This window comes from Oryctolagus cuniculus, chromosome 5, assembly GCF_964237555.1.
Source record: "Oryctolagus cuniculus chromosome 5, mOryCun1.1, whole genome shotgun sequence".
NCBI classification, from domain to species: Eukaryota; Metazoa; Chordata; class Mammalia; order Lagomorpha; family Leporidae; genus Oryctolagus; species Oryctolagus cuniculus.
In genome coordinates this window covers 17,655,400-17,672,665 of record NC_091436.1, presented here as the reverse complement: position 1 = coordinate 17,672,665, position 17,266 = coordinate 17,655,400, and the positions used below count along the sequence as shown (strand labels likewise).

Genomic DNA, 17,266 nt, shown 5'->3' with positions numbered 1-17,266 from the left:
ACGAGAGAGAGAGAGAGGAGAGAGAGGGAGAGAGAGAGAGAGAGGTCTACCATCTGCTGGTTCACTCCTCAAATGACTGCAATGGCCAGAGTTGAGCTGATCCGAAGCCAGGAGCTTCTTCCATGTCTCCCACGTGGATGCAGGGGCCCAAGAACTTGGGCCATCTTCTACTGCTTTCCCAGGCTGTGGCAGAGAGCTGGACCAAAAGTGGAGCAGGCAGGACTTGAACCGGCACCCATATGGGATGCCGGCCCTGCAGGTGGCGACTTTACCCTCTACACTACAGTGCCAGCCCCCGTGTGTAATCCTAATGAGAGGATGCCTTGCTGGAAATGCCTCCTACATGGGGTGGGGCTCTCTATGGCTATGTAAGCCAGAGCCCTTGAGACTGTGTGTGGCTGAGGCTTTGGAACTGTTTGCACGATGTTTGCAGGGAAACCCACGGCTGTGCGGGTTTGAGAATGGCGTCGTTTACTTATTGTTCTTTATTTCCTGTGAGGATAGCAGACATCAGCCTCCCCTTGGCCGTGACTTCTTGCACACATTTTCTATATCCGGCTTCCCTTGTTTGATGTCGTAGCCCATCACAGAAACATATTCTGTGTTTCCACACTGAACGCAAAGGACAGTTGGGTAGGAGTGGGGAATCACGGAGGGGAGGCTGTGCAGACCCCTCCACGGGTTGTTTCTTGTGCATTGATCTCTCGCTTGATTCTGCGTGAACAGTCGGCTGAAACTGGCTGTGCTGTTTTGGCCTTATATGGTAGTTATTGAAGCCACCCCGTGCTGTGATGTAGCTGATTCAGTCTGCATTTCCCAGAACATGTATGAAGTATATACACTGAGCCCCTGGTTGGCCAGCCACACCCCTTGGCGGGGGGAGGCCCTGTGGGTGATCTCCCTGGCCTGGGGCCTCCCTGGCACGCTGTGTTCCTGCTGATGGCTCTCTTTGCAGCTGTTTTGGGTCCCCACGGAGCCTTTCACCACACAAAGTCTGGCAAACCCTTGAAAGCCACGCTCCTTTCTTTGGAGCTACACTTTGGAGCAGCCCTGCCTGCTGCTCTCCTTCCTGGCTCTAATGGCTCCCCTGCTCCCCCACCGATCTTGCTCGCAGAGGTGATTTCAGATGTCCCTGAAATGAAGAGGTTGGGCACACAGAGCCCCCAGGCAAGAGGAGCAGGTGGTGCTGGCCAGGGAGGTTGGGGCCGAGAGAGCAAAGTCGCACCCCCGTTCCCTGTGGGTTTCCCAGTCTTGGGACTGCCAGAGCACAGGAGTTCCACCCCCTGCCCTGCCCTGCCCTGAAGGGGCTTACATGGCCTCTGGTCGGCAGCAGCAGCTGCTCTGGGCCTGTCGGAGGGTCTGTCCTGCTGCATAGAAGGTGGGGTGGAGGGATTTGGTGAGAGAGGGCAAAGCCACAGCAACCCAGCAACAGCCAATGAGAGTGCAGTGATGCTGGCCACGCCTGTGCTCATTGGCCCACACGGATCCAGTTCCCAGGGCAAGGCAGCTGTGGCTGTTCTCATAGCCAGAACACATTCCCACCCGAACAGCTCTGCCAACGCCCTGGCCAGCCAGGCCATCACCTTTGCATTTTATTCTCGTTGCTGTCCTTTTCTGCAAGAAGCCATTGCCCCTGGTTCTTAGCTCTTTAGAATTTTCTGAAGGATTATTTCCCCTCCTGCCTCTTGTTAGTATTATAATTTTTTAGGGTGTTGATTCTCATCAGACTAAAGGTGTTAGACTTGCCCCACTACTTAATATTTAGTTTTCTTTCTGTTTTATAAACCACGTTGTTAGAACAATGTTATAGAAATAGTAATCGGTGCTCAAGAAGTCTTAGCCATGTGCTAGGTGCTACTCTGAGAACTTGATATCAGTTAACTAGTTTAACCCACACACAAGCCCTATGAGGTAGTTGATATCTGCGATTCCATTTAAAATATTTATTTATTTATTGAGAGGCAGAGGGACCAAGAGGGATACACACAGAGAGAAAGACAGACAGACGGCAAGAGTGCCTATCTGCCGGTTCACTCCCTAAATGCCTGCAATGGCTGGCATAGGCCAGAGCAGACGATGGGACTGGAAGCTCAACTTAGGCCCCCTCCCCACATGGGTGGCAGGAACCCAGGTGCTTAAGCCATCACCCCTGTTAGCAGAAGCAGGAGTTAAGGGCCCAAGCTGGAGATCTAGCCCAAGTACTCGGATGTGGGATGCAATTTAAAAAAAAATTATTTTGAAAATTGGTTTTAATTAATTATTTATTTATTGGGAAGGCATAGTGACAGAGAGGGAGAGACAGAGAGAAAGAGAGAGAGAGAGAGAAAGATCATTCGTCAACTGGTTCCCTCCCCAGTGGCCACAATAACCAGGTCTGGGCCAGGCTGAAGCCAGGAACCAGGAACTGCATCCGGGCCTCCCATATGGGTGGCAGGGGCCCAAGTACTAGGGGCGTCTTCCGCTGCCTTTCCAGGCACACTGGCAGGAAGCTGGATCAGAAGTGGAGCACCCAGTGCTCAACAACCTAGCATAGAGGTGTCTTAGGCAGCGGCTTAACCCACTCGGCTACAACACTGGCCCCAGGTGGGTTACCCTCCAGGTGGAACACCTGCCTCTACTATCTTGTTTTTATAGGTGAGGAAACTGGGGCCAGAGAGGTTAAGGAAAGTGCCTGGAGTCACACAGCGCACTGATGGCAGAGCTGGCCTTGGCCCCGGGCTGCTTGGCGCCGGAACCCGTGTTTGTAGCAGAACAAAAATCACCCTGTAGCTGTACTCTCATTAGAACGCTTAAACTCCCTGTTTCTAGATCATCCACATTTGTTAACAGGCAGATGGTCTTTCAGTCCAGATGTGGAAATGGTGTTGAAGAATAGCAAACCTCTCTTCTGTTGGGCAGAACTTGGCAGATGACCCTGAAGCCTTCACATTGCTAAAAACACCCAAGCGAAGGATCAGATCAGAAACTCTGCCCAGGAGCAGGGATCGATCGCTAGGGGCTCATGGGGAGTGGGTTCTGGAACCTTCCTGCCCCTGGGGATACCCTTTGGAGCTGGTCTTCCTGAAAGTAGTGGGTCATATCTCTGTTTCTCCAGCACACACACACACACACACACGCAAAAGCACACACACACAGTTGACTTCATAAATGCATTCCTGAAAGGAAATGGAGAGTCAGCCTGGCCTGGGAAGTGAAGATGAGGCCGGGTACACCAAGTGGCTCAGCCCAGGTGGCTGCCGGGCGTCCCCATGCACAGCTCTCTCTTGTGCCCCTGCACACCCTGCAGCCATCCCTGTGGCTGAGAGCAATTGGGTGACTCCCAATGGCAAGATGAAATGCGACATTCCCATGCTCTCTTAAATGCTATTTTGACATTTTTAAGATGCCATTCTGAGAGATAGCGAGAAGCCTTCGCTAACAGAAGAGACGAGAGGTAACCAAACTCTCCCTTTGGTTGGAAGTTCGGATTTCACCTGGCCTTTCCTGCCCTCTCGCCTGCACTGAATGGCCTTGGTTGCAGGAGTATGGAACCCCACCCACACTGGCTGAGACAATACAGGGTTTGTCACTCATGGGGAGGTGGTGACCTCGTGGCTTCTTCCAGACCCTATTTTCTCCTCCGTGCTCTGCCCAGTGTGGGGTCAACGTCATCCTAACATAACTTATCCTCACGGTTGCATGGGGCCGCCAGCAATCCCCTAGCCTGAGCGCCCTCAGTGTGCTCCTGGGGAGGGAGGTGCAGGGGCACGGGGAGGGGCGTGCATTTGTTGAAGGAGCCTCTCTTCTCAGAGCCCCCTTGGGGCTCACCTGGTGGGGGACCACGTGCTGTCCTCTCTTGAGTCAGTGACTGGGGCTGGGTGATGCTGGTGCCCATAGCCCTGGGGTGTGCGGACCCTGTGTACAGATGAGGGTAGTCACAAAGTAAAGAGCAGACCTTGGGTAGGAAACAGAACTTTCTCTATTCTTTCTGAAATCTGCCAACACCCTACTGATATTTACAGGTGCCATTTTCTGCTACGAAGTAGATGACTACCATTTTTGAAATACTCCTTTTTACTGCGTTGTCAGATGTTCCTCTCCCCATTCCCCCTCCCCTTCTCCCGTCTGCCCTCCTTGTCCTTCTCTCCTGTGCCCCTTCCTCTCTTGCTCCCCCTCCTCTTCCTCCATCCTCCCCTGCCCCCTTCTTTCCTGTCCTGCCCTCTCGATTGATCACGTAGTGTTCATTCAACTCAGCTAAGCTGGTTTGGTACAGTTTCTCCCTAAGTAAAATGCCTTCATTTTTGCCACCCAGGAAGAAGAAATGCCAGATGTAGAAATTGACATTGACGATCTTCTTGATGCAGACAGTGAGGAAGAGAGAGCTTCAAAATTACAGGTAAGCAGCTTCCAGAATCTAGAAGCTTCTGATCATGGGTGCTTAAATGCACTTGACTCTCCAAGGCCTTGGCCCGAACCAATTCTGCAGCTGTGACAGTGTTGGTTCTGGGACTTGGGCCTCGGCCATTTGCAGAGAGGAAACCAGTGTGGGGCCGTATTAGTCCGTTTTCAAGACTATAATGAGGCCGGCGCCGCAGCTCAATAGGCTAATCCTCCACCTAGCGGCGCCGGCACACCGGGTTCTAGTCCCGGTCGGGGCACCGGATTCTTTCCCAGTTGCCCCTCTTCCAGGCCAGCTCTCTGCTGTGGCCCGGGAAGGCAGTGGAGGATGTCCCAAGTGCTTAGGCCCTGCACCCCATGGGAGACCAGGAGAAGCACCTGGCTCCTGCCTTCGGATCAGCGTGGTATGCTGGCTGCAGTGCGCCAGTCATGGTGACCATTGGAGGGTGAACCAACGGCAAAAGGAAGACCTTTCTCTCTGTCTCTCTCTCTCACTATCCACTCTACCTGTCAAAAAAATAAATAAATAAAAAAGACTACAATGAAATGCCTGAGGGAGGATAGCCTTACAGAGAAAAGAGGTTGATTTAGCCCAGCGCTCTGGAAATTCAAGAGTAAGGCACTGGCCTGACTTGGCTCTGGGGAGGACTCCATGGCAGAGGGCAGGAGCACATGCAGGAGGGAGAGATCACAGCTTTAAACAGGAAGCCGCAGAGCTGGGCTTTTTGTTTTAAATTAGTTAATTTATTTGAGAGGCAGAGTTACAGAGAGAGGGGGATACAGAGAGAGAGAGAGAGAGAGAGAGAGAGAGGTCTTCCATCCACTGGTTCACTCCCCAGATGGCTGCAATGGCCAGAGCTGAGCCGATCCGAAGCCAGGACAGAGGAGCTTCCTCCGGGTCTCCCACGTGGGTGCAGGGACTCAAAGGCTTGGGCCATGTTCCACTGCTTTCCCAGGCCATCGCAGAGAGCTGGATCAGAAGTGGAGCATCTGGGACTCAAACCGGCAACCAAATGGGATGCCAGGGGCAGAGGCCTAACCTACTGCCCACAGCGCCAGCCCAGAGGCAAAGTTTCAACAATCCCCCTGATAGCAGTACCCCTTTGCGGCCTAAGGACCTCCCCCTAGGCCCCACCTCATAAAGGTCCCACCTGCCAGCATCGCCACCCCGAGGACGAAGCTTTCACTGCGCAGATCCTTGGCAGACAGGCTCCGACCACATCCAAACCACTGCAGGTGCTTCTCACGGCCATGCACTGCTCTCTGATGGCAAAGCAGCTCTTGTTGCCATTAGCTCTCCAAGCATCTCCTGGCTCTGACAGTCTCCTGCCTCATTTTCTTGGGCGAGCAGTAGTGCCCCACAGTTATCTGGGAAGGAGAGGGCCCGAGCCGGAACTGGGGTCTCCATGCCCAGGCTTCTGGTCTCACAGGTGTGGATTTAATTTCTAGATAAAATTCTGTGATAAAATATGTCCTCATACACCGTTCTCATCTGCCAGCACCCTGGTGCAGCAATAGAAGCTGTGAATGCTTCGTGTCTCCTTAGCAGACAGCAATAAAATACTTCCCTCCCACAGGTGGACGCATCTATCACTTAAAACTCTGCATCTGGGAGTTTCTTAAAGCAATTAACCTTTGATTGTCATCATTCTTCATGTTCACCAATAATGACTGTTAATGGCGGGCTGGGTAGGACCAGTGGCAAAGGGTCACCGAGCGCTTAAAGGACACTGTTGAATGATTAATGTTTTTAATGTGTTAATAATTACTGCTGTCCCCTGAGTGGTGGCCAGCCTCAATTGTAATGTTTATTTCATATTGGTTGATTTAGATGGGAGACAATAGCAGTCTAGTCCTAAAAGCTAAAAAAAATTTTAAAAAGTAAAGCAGGTACCAATTCTATAGAAAATATACTAATATATACACTTTTTTTTCCCCTAAAAATAGAGACCTTGAAAGGGGCTTTGTACTCAGGTCACTCCCTGGGTTCCCAGTTGAGAGCACTGGGGCCTGTGAAGGCTGTGTTCCAAGCTGGCCTGTGGCTAAATCATGGTCGAACCCCTTGCAGTCTGTGACCAGTGCGATTGTCACCATCTTGGCAGCCTATCTCAGCTCTCAGTACGTCCAGCTCCGTATTAACCAAGGAAGGAAAGGAGTGTGTGTGCTCGTGTGTGTGTGTGTGTGTGTGTGTGTGTGTGTACAGAGGCAGAAAGTCACTGAGCAGGTGGTTGGTGTGAAACTGTTTGGATCCCTGTGGGTTGCATTGACGGGGCGGGCTGAGACCCCAGTTCCTGCTGGAGGCTGTGCTGGGGTTGCGACCACTGAGTCGGTCCACGGCTCCCTGCAGTCCACAGCCTAGCAGAGACCTTCAGGTAAGTAGCTGTGTTCCGCAGTGGGGTGATCGTGTCCTTGTCCAGGGTTCTAGCTGATCTTCAGCCCTATGGAAATATTCTCTGATTAAAAAAAAAAACAAACCCTCGCTCTAGTGTGTGTGTGTGTGTGTGTGTGTGTAGAGAGAGAGAGAGAGAGAAAGAGAGAGGGAGAGCGAGCGAGCGAGCATGAGTGTGTGTATGCGTGTGCCTGTGTGGCGCTCTGGAGAACAAAGCAAACTGAGGGCATTTTTATGTCTTCGGGTGACCGGCTGGTGCTGACATAAAGTGTGATTCCTGAAGGTCAATAACAATTCGTGATTTACTGCTGGAAAAGGAATACCACGAAGATGAATGGTTTTCAGTTTTACTTGGAAATTGAAACTGAGTTTTAAAACATTTAAACTGACTTTCTGTGTGTTTAATTCTAGGAAGCTCTTGTAGACTGCTACAAGCCAACGGAGGTAAACAAATCACTTTTCCTTAATGCTGTGTTTGCATTGATTTTTATTAAATCAATTTGTCTACTCTTAAAGCTAAACCACGATAAACGGGGTTGATTACGTGTCTGCTGTCAGCCGTCACTATCCATGAGTGTATGCGTGTGAACAGACGAGCTTCTTTATGTCTAACCTGAAACATGCCCAGTTCAGGCAGACTTAAAACTAATGGCGTGTGCTGCTTGTTTCAGATAAAGCCCAAACTTCCAAGGAAAATATGAAAGTGTTGGAAATAATTTTAATTAGAATTTTATAGATTTAGAACTGGAGAAAATAAGTGGTCTCCAAAAAGCTTGAGGAAAATGTATATCATGAAAAAACTATTTCAGATATTTTTTAACTGAAATTAACTTATTGTCTAATTATATGTTTCTATGAACTATTTGAAGTACTCTCATGTATTCTATTCATCTTTAAGCCTTAAAAAAAAAACATAAAGCCAATTCTGTCTCTCAAAAGAATTACCTTTATTGGAAGAAACAATGTTGTACCTTGGATACTTATTAAGTATATAAATATTAGTAAAAAAAAAAAAAAACACCCTGGCTAGGGCCAGCGCTGTGGCATAGTGAGTAAAGCTGCCACCTGCAGTTTTGGCATCCCATATGGGTATTGGTTCCCATCCTGGCTGCTCCTCTTCCAATCCAGCTCTCTGCTATGGCCTGAGAAAACAGTAGAAGATGGCCCAAGTCCTTGGGCCTCTGCACCCACATGGGAGACCTGGAAGAAGCTTCTGGCTCCTGGCTTCTAATTGGCACAGCTCCAGACATTGCAGCCATCTGGGGAGTGAACCAGCAGATGGAAAACCTCTCTCTCTCTCTCTCTTTCTCTCTTTCTCTCTCTCTCTCACTGCCTCACTGCCTCTGCCTCTCTGTAATTCTGTCTTTCAAAATAAATAAATAATTTTTTAAAAAAGAAGCAACATCCTTGGATATTAACCTGATTAGACCAAAGCAGTTAATGTAGACTTCAATGGCCAAAAGCAAAAAAGTAGAGAGTTTAAGGTTTTGATCAGCTATGCAAATATTAGCGAAAAAAGTGCCTTCCATTTGTTTCTATGACAAATCAGAGGAATTAAAAGATCCATCAGATGTTTTGGAATCTATTTGATACATCAAAGCAATGGTGGTAAAAGACTTTGGAGTTTTGAAGTGGTAAATTATAATGGGAGAAGAAAGTGTGCTTTTGTGAATGTGAAAGATTTCAGTAACTAGGAAGTTTTATGATCATTTACTTTGAGGTTAGTTATCTGTTTGCACTCTATTTTTATAGCCTCCTGTCTGAATTGCATCTTGCAACCATAGAGATTTTTAAATTTAAATTTTAGTTATTGAAATTTACTTTACGTTGATGTAACACAGTAATACTTTTGAAAAGCAAAAACAAGTATGGTAAGGGTTATAAAGACAAACTAGTGCCCTTCCCCATGCCTGAGCTCTGCCCTAGGGATTTTATATATTGTATTTGTATATGATAATATTTATATATTTTTATACAACAACACTTCTGGATTTTTCCCTGATATTTTCTCTTGTATTTTTAAATATGCATTTACTACTTTTTTTTTTTATTTAATGAGTTAAGGGTAAATACATTAGCTCTTTCAATCTCCACATAATTCCTTTCTGTCTAACCCCTTAGTAAAGATATTTGACAATATTTTGTCAACTTAATCGCCAAGATTTATAATATTATGATGCAAACAAATAATTTTCACTGCTGAGCCAGTAATGAAATATGGCTATGGCTCCTTTCCCTCATAGCCCTTTGTTTTTCCTGGAGTTGATAACCACATTGTCTTTGAATTTGACTAGTATATGTTGCTGTTTTTTGTTTTGCCCTCTAATGTCTTTGTCAAGCATGTAATGTATTTTCTGTATACTCAAACACATCATTGCCACTGTCTGCCCCATCCATAAATTTTCTGAATCCTGCTCATGCGACAAGCTGGAGAAGTTAGTCTCTGAGCCTGCTGGGTAGCTGTTGTCTTGAGACTTCTATTCACTCTTGTTCCATGTTCAGTCTTTGTTTTTTTGGATTTTATTCTGCATTTTTGTTAGAGTACCTCATGCAGTAGCTTTTGTGGAAAGGGTACACAGAGGTAAATTTTTTTGAATCCTGTACATGTGTCAGTGTATCTTGACTAATAATTTAGATGGCATAAAAATATAAGATAAAAGCTACCACTAACACCCAATTTTAAAGTTGTTACTCTGTTATTCCATCACATCTAGAGTTAAGAAGTCTGATGCTGTTTCTGCTGTTAGACCTTTGTATGTGACTTTTCCATATAAGTTAATCGTAAGACTCCCTCTATATTTTGAAATTTTATGGCATGTTGCTCTGCTGCGGGTCCTTTTTTATTCATGTCTTTCAGTTTTGCAGGAATGATCTTTTCTCTTTCTAAAAATTATTTCTTATTCTTTATTTTTTTACTTCCTTGGTGTTCCTTATTTCTGGCTCTCTGTTTAGGTGTTACATCTGTTAAACACTTATTTAGTTTATTATCTTTTAAACATTTATTCACTTATTTGAAAGGCAGAGTTACAGGAGGTAGAGGCAGAAGCAGAGAGAGGTCTTCCATCACTGGTTCACTCCCCAGATGACAACTGCCAGAGCTGTGCCGATCTGAAGCCAGGAGCCAGGAGCTTCTTCAGGGCCTCCCATGCTGGCTCAGAGGCACGAGGACTTGGGCCATCTTCCACTGCTTTCCCAGGGCATAGCAGAGAGCTGGATCCGAAGTGGAGCAGCCAGATTTGGACTGGAGCCCATATGGGATGCTTACACCACAGCACCGGCCCCTCTACTGGTTTTTGAATTGTGTACCCTTGTGTGAAATATGAAGAGAGAGCGAGCAATGTGGAGCCTTAAGATGGAGTGATCAGGTTGAAGCCAGATTTGCAGGGTATGGAGTTTGTGGGTGCGGATTCCTAAAGACAGCGGTGTGGTTGTCCCTCTGTGTCTGTGGGGGATGGGCTCCAAACATCAGTGCTCTAGTCTCTTACATAAACCAGCAAAATATCTGACGTAACCTGCATACTTCTTCCTGTTCACTTTAAGTCATCTCCAGATTGCTTTAATGCCTAACACAATGTATATGCTGTTTAAATAATCGCTTTTGCTATGTTGTTTAGCAAATAACAGTGAGAGAAAAAAAGTCTACCTGAGTAGGATAGACACAGGCATGCTATGCCTAACCACGTACCACTGAATGACACCCAAATGAGCAATGCTGGAGAGACTGAGGTGTGACGTGGCCACAGAGGCCACGGCAGGGCCAGCTCCTTCATTCGTGTGTCCTCAGCAGTGTGTGGCTCGGCGTGTGGTGAATTAAAGTTTTGCTGCTTGGATTTTTCTTTATGAATATCTTGATCTGTGGTTGGCTGGCCCTGTAGATGCAGAAGAAGGGGACACTGAGGGCCCGCACTCTGTGGCTTTTTCCTGGGGAAGGTTGTGTTTATAGTGTTTGTCTACGCTCCTGCCTGACGTTGGTCTGACCTTAGCAGAGGGGAAGAGTCTGCAAACCTCACCACTGAGCTCTTGGGAACACAACTCTTTATTTATGGGTGTTGGGGAATTAATATATAAGTTAAAAACAATTAGATATTTGGAGAGAGATTTTCAGTTGTTATGGTGGGTTAGACAAGGGTAGTCAGAATGGGGTGGGGGTTTGGTGCTGTGGGTAAGACACCACCTGGGGCACCTGCATCCCCAGTCAGAGTGCCTGGCTCAAGTCCTGGCTCTCCTTCCAATTCCAGCTCCCTGCCCATGTGCGCCCTGGGAGGCAGCCAGTGCTGACATAACTGTTTTGAGCCCCTACCACCTATGTTTAAGACCTGGATTGAGTTCCTGGCTCCCAGCACTGGCTATTGCAGGCATGTAGAAAGTGAACCAGCTGATGGGAAATCTCTGCTTTTCAAAATAAGTGAAATACAGTTGAAAAATGAGAACTGTAGAATTGCAGTCAAGAAAAGTGAGGGCTGTGCAGGTGAATGACCTATTATGTGGGGGCAGAGGTGATGACTGAGTAACCAGCGTGGTAGGTGCAGGCTTGCCATTTACTCATTTTATTTCCTTCTTAAAAAAGATTTATTTGTCTACTTCAAAGGCAAAGTTACGGAAAGAGAGGGAGAGACAGGGAGGGAGATGTTCCATCTGCTGGTTCACTCTCCAAATAGCCACAGTGGTCAGTGCTGGACCAGTACAAAACCAAGAACCTGGAACTCCTTCCAGGTCTCTCACATGGGTGGCAGGGACCCAAGCACTTGGATCTTCTGCTACTTTCCCAGGAACATTAGCAGAGAGCTGGAGCAGGGGTAGAGCAGTTGGGACTCAAACCAGCACTCAACATGGAGTGCTGGTGTCCCAAGTGGGGGCTGAACCCAGCACCACAACACTAGCTCCTTATTTTTTTTTCTTTTTCTTCTCCTCTATTCCTGGGTAGAAAATAACATTGCTTTGGTGATTTAGGTGGGACTTGGCAGAAGTCTCTTCTGACTGTCTCCCTTGGAGTCAACAGTGGAACGAATCTCCATTTTTTTCTCATTGAATGAGGCCTCTTCTCCCCCAGTTTTTGCAGTGTCTAGGGAACAGAATAGCTATAGTGGTTAACACTTGTGTGATTAAATGAAAATAGTGCAGCCTGCCCCCTGGAGCAAAAGTGCCCCTCATCTGGTTTCTGTGTGCAAGCCTAGGAGAGGAATGGCTGTGATCTTCAAATATTCTTCAGGGTTCCAATTGAAGGAAGAAGGAAAACAGAGTAGATGTTCCAAATGACCATCTCTGTGTCTCTCTGTTTTCTTTTAAGATCTATTGGTTTATTTGAAGGGCAGAGTTACAAAGAGAGGGGAAAGACAGAGGTCTTCCATCTGTTGGTTCTCTCCACAAATGGCTGCAACAGCTGAGACTAGGCCAGGAGCCCGGAACTCCATAGGGTCGCCCACATGAGTGGTAGGGTCCCAAGCACTTGCGCCATCTTCTGATGGTTTCCCAGGTACACTAGTGGGGAGCTCAATTAGAAGTGGAACAGCTGGGACACGATCCGCTGCCCATATGAGTTGGCAACAGCTTAACGCCACTGTGCCACCATGCTGGTCTTTCTGTGTTCTTTTTTTAGCTCATGGTCTCTGGGAATGGAAATGATGTAAAATGCTGAAAAATTATATGCATGTTCATTTATCTGTTAAAGGATCATTTCTTAAGTTCATAAGAATTTCTTAAGTCCATAAGAACTGGATTCCACTGGCACCTGGATTGTGAGGGTAACACTAATAGCTGGTACTTGCATTTTTCTAGAGCTCATTAGCTTACATCTCACTAACAGGCGTGATTCTGTTCCATCTTCACCATGACCTTGTGGAGTTCAAAGGGTTTGGGTAATTTGCCCAAGATGTCAGAGCCAGGACTCAACCCTGGGTTTCTGACTCCTGTGTTTCTTTCCCTCCTGCCAGTCTGCCAGAATCACTTGGTGCAGCAAAGGATTTAGGACTTTCAAGGACTATGCTCTTTTTTTTTTTTTTTTAAGATTTTTATTTGCTTTTTTTATTTGAGAGGTAGAGTTACAGGCAGAGGGAGAGACAGAGAGAAAGATCTTCCATCTGCTGGTTCACTCCCCAAATGGCCGCAATGACCAGAGCTGGGCTGATCTGGGTCTTTGGGTCTCCCATGTGGGTGCATGTGTATAGATGATGTCTTTGCTGGCTCAGACATGTTTATTTATAGCCTCTTGTTGCAAAGGGGACAGGTGGTAGAAAGAAGGCTGGACTTCCAATGGAGTCTTACACAGTGCCAGCACTAACTGTGTGGCCTTAAGTGATTTCCTCAACCTCTCTGAGCCTCTGTCCCCTCCTAGAAGAAATGCAGGTAATCACATCAGCTCCCTGGGTTTTAGTAAGGATTATTGGCAGTGATACTAATTTTTGTGGTAGTAACAATTATGCTAATAGTAGCTAGATAATTACTAAGCATTTACTATCTGCCAGGCACTGATTTATCCAATTTTATAGATGAACTCATTTAAATCATGTTTCCTGAAAATATTTTCAACACTTATTAAATCCTTCACAGCTCAAATTTTTAAACAAACAGATGTTGGTTTTACATTCACAGTGAAATTGACCGGAGGTGTAGCGATTTCCCGCTTCTCCCTCTCCCCCCACCACACAGAGCCTCTGTTGTTATCAGCGTCTCACACCTGAGTGTACATGCGGTGAAGCTGTATCTGCACATCATTATCATCAACCATCGGAGGTCACTCCTGCTGTTGCATGTCCTTTGGGCTTTGACAAATGCACAATGACAAATATCTACTATCACTTAGTCGCACTGAGTAGCTGCACTGCCCTCAAGTCTTCTGTGCTCCACCTATTTATTCCTCCCTCCCCTCTTTCACTGCCTCCATAGTTTCGCCTTTTTCAGAATGTTGTGTTGTTGGATCATTCAATACGCAGCCTTCTCAGAATAGCTTCCTTTTCTAAGTGATATGCATTCAGGTTTGTTCCATGGATTTTCTTCTTCTTCTTCTTCTTTTTTTTTTTTTTTTAAAAAAGATTTATTTATTTGACAGACAGTTACAGAGTGAGGTAGAGCCAGAGAGAGAGAGAGGGAGAGAGGTCTTCCATCCGCTGCTTCACTCCCCAAATAACCGCAACGGCCAGAGCTGAGCTGATCCAAAGCCAGGAGCCAGAAGCTTCCTCCAGGTCTCCTAAGTGTGAACAGGGGCCCAAGGACCTCGGCCATCTTCCACTGTTTTCCCAGGCCACATCAGAGAGCTGGATTGAAAGTGGAGCAGCCAGCCAGTGCCATGGCTCACTTGGCTAATCCTCCGCCTGCAGCGCTGGCACCCCAGGTTCTAGCCCCAGTTGGGGCACCAGATTCTGTCCCGGTGGCTCCTCTTCCAGGCCAGCTCTCTGCTGTGGTCCGGGGGTGCAGTGGAGGATCGCCCAAGTGCTTGGGCCCTGCACCCGCATGGGAGACCAGGAGGAAGCACCTGGCTCCTGGCCTCAGATCGGCGCAGTGCGCCGGCTGTGGCAGCCATTTGGGGGGTGAACCAATGGAAGGAAGACCTTTCTCTCTGTCTCTCTCTTTCACTGTCTAACTCTGCTGTCAAAAAAAAAAAAAAAGAAAAAAAAGAAAAAAAAATGGAGCAGCCAGGACTCAAGCTGGTGCCCATATGTGTTGCCAGCGCTGCAGGCCGGGACCCCAACCCACTACACCACAGCACCAAGACAGCTTCAAGACTTGGCTTTATTTCTCTTCAGTGCCGAATAATATTCTATTCTCTGCAAGTTCCGCAGTTTATCCACTCACCTACTGAAGGGAATTTTGGTTGCTTCCATGTATTGGCAGTGGTTGTTGTAAATATCCCTGTGTAGGTTTTTCGGGTGGACGTAAGTTTTCAGGTTCTATGGGCAAACATCAAGGAGCATGATTGCCCTACTGTATGGTAAGAATATATTTAGTTTTGTAAGGAACTGATAAACTGTCTTCCAAAGTGACCGTACCAATTTGTGTTCCCACCAGCCGTGAGGGTTCTGTCACTCCATGTCTTCACCAGCATTTTGTTTTAGCATGGTCTTGGAGTTTGGCCATTCTAAGAAGTATGTAGTGATATCCCATTGTTGTTTTAATCTGCATTACCCTGGTGACATTACTTGGACCATCTTTTTTCATGTGCTTATTTGCTATCCATATATCTTCTTTGATGAGGTATCTCTTAAGATCTCAGTCTTCTTTTTAAATTGAGTTGTCTTCTTATTGTTGAGTTTTAAGGGTTCTTTGTATAGTTTACACAACAGTTCTTTATCAAATATGTCTTTTGTAAATATTTCTCCCAGTATATGGGTTCTCTTTTAATTTTCTTGATAGCATCTTCCACAGAACTGGAATTATTCTTTAATAAGGTATAGCTCATCAATTCTTCCATGGTTTGTGCCTTTGGTGTTGTATCTAAAACTCATTACCAAGCAGCAGGTCAAATGGATATTTTTTGCTGTGGTATCTTTTAGGAGCTTGTAGTTTTTCATTCTTCATTTAGATCTGTATATGATCTGTTTAATTTTTATAACAAGTATAAAGTCTGCATCTAGATTTATTTATTTGCAATATGTGAATGTCCAGTTGTTGAAGCATCACCTGTTGAAAAGGCTGTCTATATGGCTGCACTTGGTGCCTTTGCTCCTTTGTCAAAAATCAGTTGGCTATATTTGTATGGGTCTATTTCTGGGCTGTCTACTCTGTTCCATGGATCTAGTTGTCTATTTTACCAGTAGCACACTGTCTTGATTACCATATTGTTATAGTGAGTTTTCAAGTCAGGTAGCATCAGTTTGATGTGGGCAATGACTGTATGAGTTCCTAATCCAGGTGCTTGCCTCCCGTGTGGAGATAGAAATACTCAGTGGAGACTAGAATCATGTGCAAATAGGAACAGAATTTATTTAGCAATGAGGCCATACACATAACATTCACATGTTAGCGTGGGCCACCGCACACTGAGAAGGACCCAATATGAGTGGGCCAAAAGGTTGCCTGCAAGTGAGAGAGAGAGGAGAAACCCAGGAAAGATACCTCTGAGTGAAAACAGGAACAATCAGACCTGTCCATCAAAGACTGGTCTGCGGCAGGAAGGACACTCTATCCATCTTCCACCTCTCTTTATAAGGAAGGGGTTGGTACCCCAACCAGATATATAAACGGAGTGGGGTATTAGCATGTAGCAGGTGCTTCCTGGGTAGGTGGGCAAATCAAACCGATGGTCTCAGAGATACAGGAGTTGCAGCCGACCTAAATGCTAACTAATGCCCAGTCAAATCCACCTTGTCATTTTCCTTCAATATTACATTGGCTACAATATTACATCTGTGTTTTTGCCTTTGCATACACACTTTATAATCAGTTTGTTGATGTCTACCAAATAACTTGCCGCAATTTTGATAGGGATTATGTTGAGTCATTTTATCTATGAGAATAAAATATCTCCATTTCTACAGGGATGTCCTCAGTCGTAGAGCTTCTTCTTCAGCTTCACCTCATTTCCTAATCAGTCCATCATAGACACTCTTCATTTCTGCTATAGTGATTTTTATTTCTAGCATTCTTTTGGTTCTTTCTTAGAATTTCTCTCAATTTCCATTGCCTCTCTATTCTTGCATACTGTCTACTTTATCCCTGAGCACTATTGACATATTGATCTTAGTTTTAAATTCCTGACATGATAATTCCAGTATCTCTGCCATATCTGAGTCTGGTTGTGATGATTATTGAAACGTTGCCTTTTGCTGTGTCTTATGCTTTTTCTTAGTAGCCAGGCATGATGAACTGGTAAAAGGAGCTGCTGTAAATAGGCCTTTGGTAATGTGGTGAGGTGTAGGGGCAGGGGAAGTAGTCCATAGTCTATAATTAGATCTCAGTCTTCAGTGAGCCTGGGCTCTGGGGCTTTGAACTTCACAAGCCTGTCTCAGTCCCTTCCCCCACCCCCACCTACAAGTGGGACAGATGGCTGGAGCCAGCTGGAGTTGGGTATTTCCCTTCCCCCAGGTCAGTTCGGCTCTTATGAAACCTTAGTGGTTAAATCATTTCTCCTCAAAGCAGACCCCATTAAGAACAGAACGCTTTGTATATTTTCAAAATGGCGCCTTTCCCTTGGTGATATTCACTGTGAGGAGCTGGTAGAGCTCCCGGGGATAAACTCAAGACAGCACGGGGCCGCTGCCATGATCAGGTGCCCCTGGGGTTCTGGTCTCCTAGACTCATCTTCTCTGAGCCCCCATCAGTCTGCCAAGTACAGTTCAGATTTCCCTCCATTGTCTCCCATTCCCATTGAGAATGCCGCCTGAGGGTTTCCTCTCTGGTAGGTCACAATTCTCTATTCTTCTGCTGATCTCTCCACGTTGGGAGCATTGGCTTACCCTGTGACCTCACTCCTCTGATAGATCTAAAAAGAATTGTTGATTCGATGCACCTTTGAAGCTCATTGTTATGTTGGAATGGCAATTTCCAGGCTGTTCACGTGCCTGACTG

General features: G+C 46.3%; 1 long non-coding RNA gene across 2 annotated transcripts in view; it reads left to right on the top strand.

Moving 5' to 3' along the window:
- PPP1R14C (protein phosphatase 1 regulatory inhibitor subunit 14C) overlaps nucleotides 1-17,266 on the top strand; it is a 100,315-nt gene that overhangs the window by 63,713 nt on the left and 19,336 nt on the right. The window contains exons 2-3 of one of the 2 annotated variants that reach the window (XR_007915900.2): nucleotides 4,292-4,375; nucleotides 7,178-7,210. This is a non-coding gene — a long non-coding RNA (protein phosphatase 1 regulatory inhibitor subunit 14C). The remainder of the gene's footprint in view (nucleotides 1-4,291; nucleotides 4,376-7,177; nucleotides 7,211-17,266) is intronic. The other variant, XR_007915901.2, reaches the window with a different exon arrangement.